We start from the raw sequence: 6,407 nt of genomic DNA on the forward strand, positions 1-6,407 counted from the left end.
TAAAGGGGGCTTTCGCCATGTTGGCCAGGCTGGTCTCTAATTCCTGAGCTCAGGTGATCTACCTGAGGCCCACCAAAGTGCTGGGAGTGCAGGGGTGAGCCACCGTGCCTCGCCAATTTTTGGTTTTAAACCCAAAGAATAATTAGGAAAATGACGATTATTCCTATTACATGATCATAATTGAAAATACTTTTGTTGAATGGATACAGGTTCTGAAATAGTGCATTCTCGGTGTCAAACGGATGCTTGGAATGGATGGATCGATTGGATACCTGGTCCCTCCAAATCTCATGTTGAAATCTGACTCCCGGTGGTGGTGGTGGAGCCTGTCTCGAGTCCTGGGGTCATGTGCCTCTTGGTGCCATCCTCTTGTCCCCTTGGGAAGGAGTGAGTTCTTGCTTGTTAGTTTTTGCCAGAGCTGATGTTGAAATGAGCCTGGCACCTCCAACACTCCTCTCTTCCTTCCTCTCTTGCCATCTGATGCCAGCTCCCCTTCCCCTTCTGCCACGAGTGGACACCCCCTGAGGGACTCACCGGAAGCAAATGCTGGCGTCATACTTCTTGTACAGCCTGCAGAACCTTGAGCCAAATAAACCTCTTTTCTTCATAAGTTACCCAGCCTCAAGTATTCTTTTATAGCAACACACACAGGCTCGGACAGAACGCCACTGCTGCCTCCCCAACCCGTGAGTCCTCCCACATACACACCCCCCTCGCAATCTGCTCGCTGTGGGAGGACTCTCCAGTTTACCCACTGAGACTGAATAGCGGTAGACATGCCCCCTTGTGCCCGAGGAACGATTGGTTGGTACATTACTGTGCTAATGGCACTTTAATTGCAGTCTTTCGGGGACAAGGAATTTTTGTGTTTTACCCCAGTAAATGACAGGCCCTAAAGTAAACTGCGAAGGAGGACAATGCCAGCAAAAGTCTGAGGCCTGGAGCTCTGTTCAGTAAGGATTTACCCGCTCCAAGCCTGAGTTTCCTTGCTGGCAAAATGGGGATAAAGTTCCTGGTGCACAAATGCCACAGAATTGCTGAGGAGGTCAAGTGGCGTTGTCAGTGTGACACCCTGGAGAACTAAATGATGAAGACGAAGGTGTGTGTGGGAACCATTTGCACCCAGTCCTCTCCTGCTCACCACCTCTCTCTGAGCTGGGACGTTCACATGCATCGACTTTGGATTCCAGCTCTACGTTTGCTGGTTGTGTGCATCTGGTGCGTTGCTCCAATTCTGTTCTCTCCTGTGAAAAAATGGAGATAATTGGCCAGGCGCAGTGGCTCACTCCTGTAATCCCAGCACTATGGGAGGCCAAGGCAGACAGATCGTCTGAGGTCAGGAGTTTGAGACCAGTCTGGCCAACCTGGTGAAACCCTGTCTCTACTAAAAATACAAAAATTATCCGGGCATGTAGAGGATGAAAAGAACATTCATTCTTTTCATCCTGTACATATTTTGTGACAATTAATGGTAAGAATGGTATTTCTTTTGATGAGATAGATCAAAGGTAAGCAAATTATCAATTTATGATAAAAATCAAGAGTGCAAATATTTCTATATTTTAAATATGAATATATGAGCAATGACCTTCCATATACTCACAGGTCACCCATGTCTGGAGACAGTTTACTGCCATACGGGAAAAGTGGCCTTGACTTTACAGAGCAAGCCCATGACCTTGCTTCAGTTAAGCGTGTGCTAACCCAGGAGTTCACCCTCATTACAGCCTTGCACATTCATCTCGCATCGGTCCACGGATGATAATAATAATAAAGGCTCTGCCAGCTGTAAGTGGAGGGGAGAGAAAGGACCTTCTGTTAAATGCAATCCATTAATTATTGACCAAGCAGACAGGTCCACAAATTCATCTCACACGCAAGGACTCATGAGTAACTTTCCTTCTGTCACTCCGTTACTAAGATTCGGAGGGGAAGAAGGACTTAGAAGCCCGTGGCCTCCCTCACCTATCTGACCTCTAGGCTTTCCGCAGCACAGAGGTTACACATTCCAGGCACAGGCTCCTACATAATAGAGAATAAATTATATATATATAATAAATGTATTCTTAATAAAGAATATATATTTTAGCCGGTAAACAGATCTTGGCTTTTAACTGCCACCCTCCAAACCCCCAGCAGCACTCTGTCCTGGGCCAACTATCCAGGGTCTCTTGGTCCCTCCAGGATGACACTGTATTGTAGGTACTGTCATGAGTTTCCTTGGCACTGGAAGGAATCTTTCTTCCTTAATGCTACATCTATCAATTCCTCTCTGTGGCTATTTGGTTTGTTGCTACTCGAAGTATGGTTCCTGGACCAGTATCATCAGCATTGCCTGTGAGCTAATTAGGAATGCAACATATTGGATGCAGCTGCTGTGGACTGACTGTGTGTGTCCCCCTAAAGTGCGTATGTTAAATCCTAACCCCCAAAGTGATGGTCTTTGGGAGGTGATGAGGTCGTGAGAGCGGAGTCCCATGATGGCATGAGTGCCCTCATGAAGGAGGCCCCTGGAGAGCTCCCTCAGCCTTTCTGCCACATGAGGACACAGCGAGAAGACGCTGTGAACAATGAAACGGTGCCTCTTCAGACACGGCATTTTCTGCCACCTTGATCTTGGACTTTCAGTCTCCAGAGGGTGAGAGCGTCTGTTGTTCACAAGCCGCTCTGTCTGTGGCACTCTGCACAGCAGCCCAGATGGACTGAGCCAGCACCCACCGCCACCAAGTCCACAACTGTGGAATCAGAGTCTGCGTCCCACCGTGATCCCTGGGTGATCTGCTGTTTGTTCACTGAAGTTGGAGACACACTGATTCTTAGAGATCATTTAACTCATGGATTTAATCCTCTCATTAACAGAGGACTAAGTTGAGGATTTGAAAGGTTAGATTGATCCAATTATAGTTATGCTTGTTCTATAAAAATAATATTCAGAGATAGCAGGACCTTAAGAATAATTTGTTTGGAAAAGTGCCCTCTAATTTAAAAAATCTGTGGTGGGGGGTGGGGAAGACCAAATCTCAACAGAAAAATAGTTAAATACCTACAGTCCCAGCTCCTCGGGAGGCTGAGGTGGGAGGATTGATTGAGCCTGGGAGGTTGAGGCCGCAGTGAGGTACGAATGCGCCACTGAACTCCAGCCTGGTTGACAGTGAGAGACTATCTCAAAAAAAGAAAAAGACAACTGAGGGCAACCCATTTCTCCAGGATTCCTCTCTGCAGCAGTGAGGGCTTCTCTTTCTTTTGCCTATTAAAATTCTGCTCTCAACTGAAAAAAAGAAAAAAAGAAAAAAAAGAAAAGAAAAATGGTTACAATACGAGCAGAAAAAATCACACAAAAACGTATTAAACACTTTAAAATGGTCCTTGAACATATGAAACACATGGAAATATGCCAACTTCACTCCGAATTAGAGAATGCAAATTAAATTACACTGCGGTCTCATTTTTCACCTGTCAGATAGACACAAATTAAAAAGTATGACGACACATTCTGTTGGGAATGCTGTGGGAAAACAAGAATTCCCATATAACGCACAACGCTTTTCCAAGGGAAGGTGGCAGCGCGTAACAAAATTACCTACGACTCTACCTTCCGAGCCTGAGATCCCACTTCTAGAAATTTATCCCAAAGGGGCTGCTCCAAAAGCATCCTAACGCGTCCGCGCGAGTTTGTTTGTGGGGGCATTGTTTAAAATGACAAAATGTTAGTCATGACTCGGGCGTGGTCCGAGTGTCTCCACAGAGCACGGGCAGGGTGTGAGTGGTCTAACTGCCCAGTGCAGAGCGACGCCGCGGTATAAAAGCATGAGGGAGGTCTCCTGAGCTGACACGGGGGGTTGCCAGGAAATACGTTTAGGGGAACACAAAATGCAAACATCAAATGCGCTTTTGTGTAAGAATGAAGGGGAAGTAAGAACATATACATTCAAGCAAAAAGAAACTCAGGAGAGATGAACCAGAAAGCAAGGTTGGGTGGAGGAGGGAGGCGGAGGCCGGTGCAGTGTGGTCTTCTCCAGGGAGTGACCTCCTTAGATGGCTTTTGACTTTCAGAAGCAGAGTGTTTCACATGTTCAAAAGTCAACAAGGGCTGGGCACGGTGGCTCACGCCTGTAACCCCAGCACTTTGGGATGCCAGGGGGGGCAGGTCATATGAGGTCAGGAGTTTGAGACCAGCCTGGCCAACATGGAGAAATCCTGTCTCTACCAAAAATACAAAAATCAGCCAGGGGTGGTGGCACATGCCTCTAATCCCAGCTACTCGGGAAGCTGAGGCAGGAGAATCGCTTGAACCTGGGAGGCAGAGGTTGCAGTGAGCCGAGATAACAAGGATGGGCGAGAAAACCAAAATGGAATAAAAACTTAATTCAACAAATATATCTGCATTTCAAATGAATCATGCCCACACAGGGCAGGGGATGGGAGGCGCCTTGAAGTCATTGTAGTAAGTCAGGTCAGCCTTAGTCACGTGATTGTGACTGTGTCAGGTGAAAGACACGGAGAACCCCCAGTACGAACTGCAGAGGGCGAGTCCCCAGTACTGAACTACAGGAGGCGGGTGCGTTCCCAGTACTGCAGTGCGGAGGGTGAGTCCCCGGTACTGAACTACAGGAGGCGGGTGCATTCCCAGTACTGAACTGCGGAGGGTGAGTGTGTTTTCACAGCGTACAGTTAGCAACACTGAAGCTCCCTGTTGTGCATTCCAGGACTGAGCAAGGAAACACACTGTGGAAATGGGTGGAAGCCTGATTCTCGCTGTTGAAGGAGGAATTTACAAATATGGGAAGAAGGAAGGTGAGACCACACACTGGCTGCTGGAGAACCCGGGCTATCAGACTGAACGCATGATTGCTTTCTATTGTTTTAAATGTAACAAAACAAAAAATAAAAACCAAAACACTGACCTTGACTGAGAGCTAAAATTTATATACCATGAAATTCACCCCTGGGCCAGGCGAGGTGGCACATGGCTGTAATCCCAGCACGTAGGGAGGCTGAGGTGGGCAAATGGCTTGAGCCCAGGAGTTCAAGACCAGCCTGGCCAACAGAGTGAGACCCCGTCTCTACCAAAAACTACAAAAACTAGCTGGGCATAGTGGTGCACACCTGTAGTTCCAGCTACTGGGGAAGCTGAGGTGGGAGAATCGCTTGAGCCCAGTAGGTTGAGGCTGCAGCAAGCTGTGATCGTATCATTGCACTCCAGCCTGGGTGACAGAGTGAGATCCTGTCTCAAAAGAAAAACAAAACAAAACAAAACAAACACCCCTGTGTGTATAAGTTCAATGGCTTTCAGCAGAGCCACAGAGCTGTACAGTCATCCCCACCACATGGCTCAGAACACCTCCACCGTCCCCCAAATGTTCCCTCTCCTGGGCACCGTCACTCACCGCGGTTATTATGGATGGATACTCCAGATGGTAGCTAAATGAATCCATTTAAGTAATTTTGGAGATTGAGCTGTGGAGTCTTTCCATCATCGAAAGGTAGAATAGCACCTTCTCTCTTCTAGTAGCTGAAAGCCATCTGCTTTCGTAAACTTAATCCTCAAACTGAATACGAGCTGAAACTCTTGACCCAAACTATCAGAGAACCAGCAGACAGCAGAGAGAGAGATGATGAGTCAACTGTGGAAAATGCATACAGACTGCAGATCTCACTAGAAATCTTTGAATCTTATTAAGTAATTGTATGGGTTATATTAATGTTGAATTGTTAGGCTGTGCGTTGTGGCTCACGCCTGTAATCCCAGCACTTTGGGAGGCTGAGGTGGGTGGATAGCTTGAGCTTAGGAGTTCGAGACCAGCCTGGGCAACAGGGTGAAACCCCCCCTCCACAAAAAATACAAAAAATTAGCTGGGCCTCGTGGCATACACCTGTAATCCCAGGTGCTTGGAAGGCTGGGATGGGAGGATCGCCTGAGCCTGGGAAGGTTGAGGCCACAGTGAGCAGTGATCATGCCACTGCCCTCCAGCCTGGGCAACAGAGCAAGACTCTGTCTCAAAAATACATATATATTGATTTTTTGTTTTTTGAGATAAAGTCTCACTCTGTTGCCCAGGCTGGAGTGCAGTGGTGCCATCCGGGCTCACTGCAACCTCTGCCTCCCAGGTTCAAGCGATTCTCATGCCTCAGCTTCCCAAGTAGCCGGGATTACAGGCGTCCACCAGCAGGCCTGGCTAATTTTTCTATTTATAGTAGAGACAGGGCTTCACTATGTTGGCCAGGCTGATTTCCTGACCTCAAGTGATTCACCCACCCTGGGTGGGGTGGATGATCCCAAAGTGCTGGGATTACAGGTGTGAGCCATCGCGGCCCGCCTGAATACAGGTGTGAGCCACCGCGGCCCGCCTGAATACAGGTGTGAGCCACCGCGGCCCGCCTGAATACAGGTGTGAGCCACCGCGGCC

At 47.9% G+C, this 6,407-nt stretch overlaps 1 long non-coding RNA gene across 3 annotated transcripts in view; it reads right to left on the minus strand.

Annotated features, from left to right (window-relative positions):
- Positions 1-384: 384 nt before the first annotated feature.
- LOC111531554 overlaps positions 385-6,407 on the minus strand; it is a 9,893-nt gene continuing 3,870 nt past the window's right edge. Inside the window, exons 1-4 of one of the 3 annotated variants that reach the window (XR_002728313.2) lie at positions 5,107-5,156; positions 3,044-3,268; positions 1,604-1,786; positions 385-1,244 (exon numbers count right to left, since the gene is read on the minus strand). This is a non-coding gene — a long non-coding RNA (uncharacterized LOC111531554). Of the gene's footprint in view, positions 1,245-1,603; positions 1,787-3,043; positions 3,269-5,106; positions 5,157-6,407 lie in introns of those variants that run through there. The other 2 variants (XR_004228495.1, XR_002728310.3) reach the window with 2 other exon arrangements.

The sequence above is a fragment of the Piliocolobus tephrosceles genome, chromosome 15 (genome assembly GCF_002776525.5).
Source record: "Piliocolobus tephrosceles isolate RC106 chromosome 15, ASM277652v3, whole genome shotgun sequence".
NCBI lineage: Eukaryota > Metazoa > Chordata > Mammalia > Primates > Cercopithecidae > Piliocolobus > Piliocolobus tephrosceles.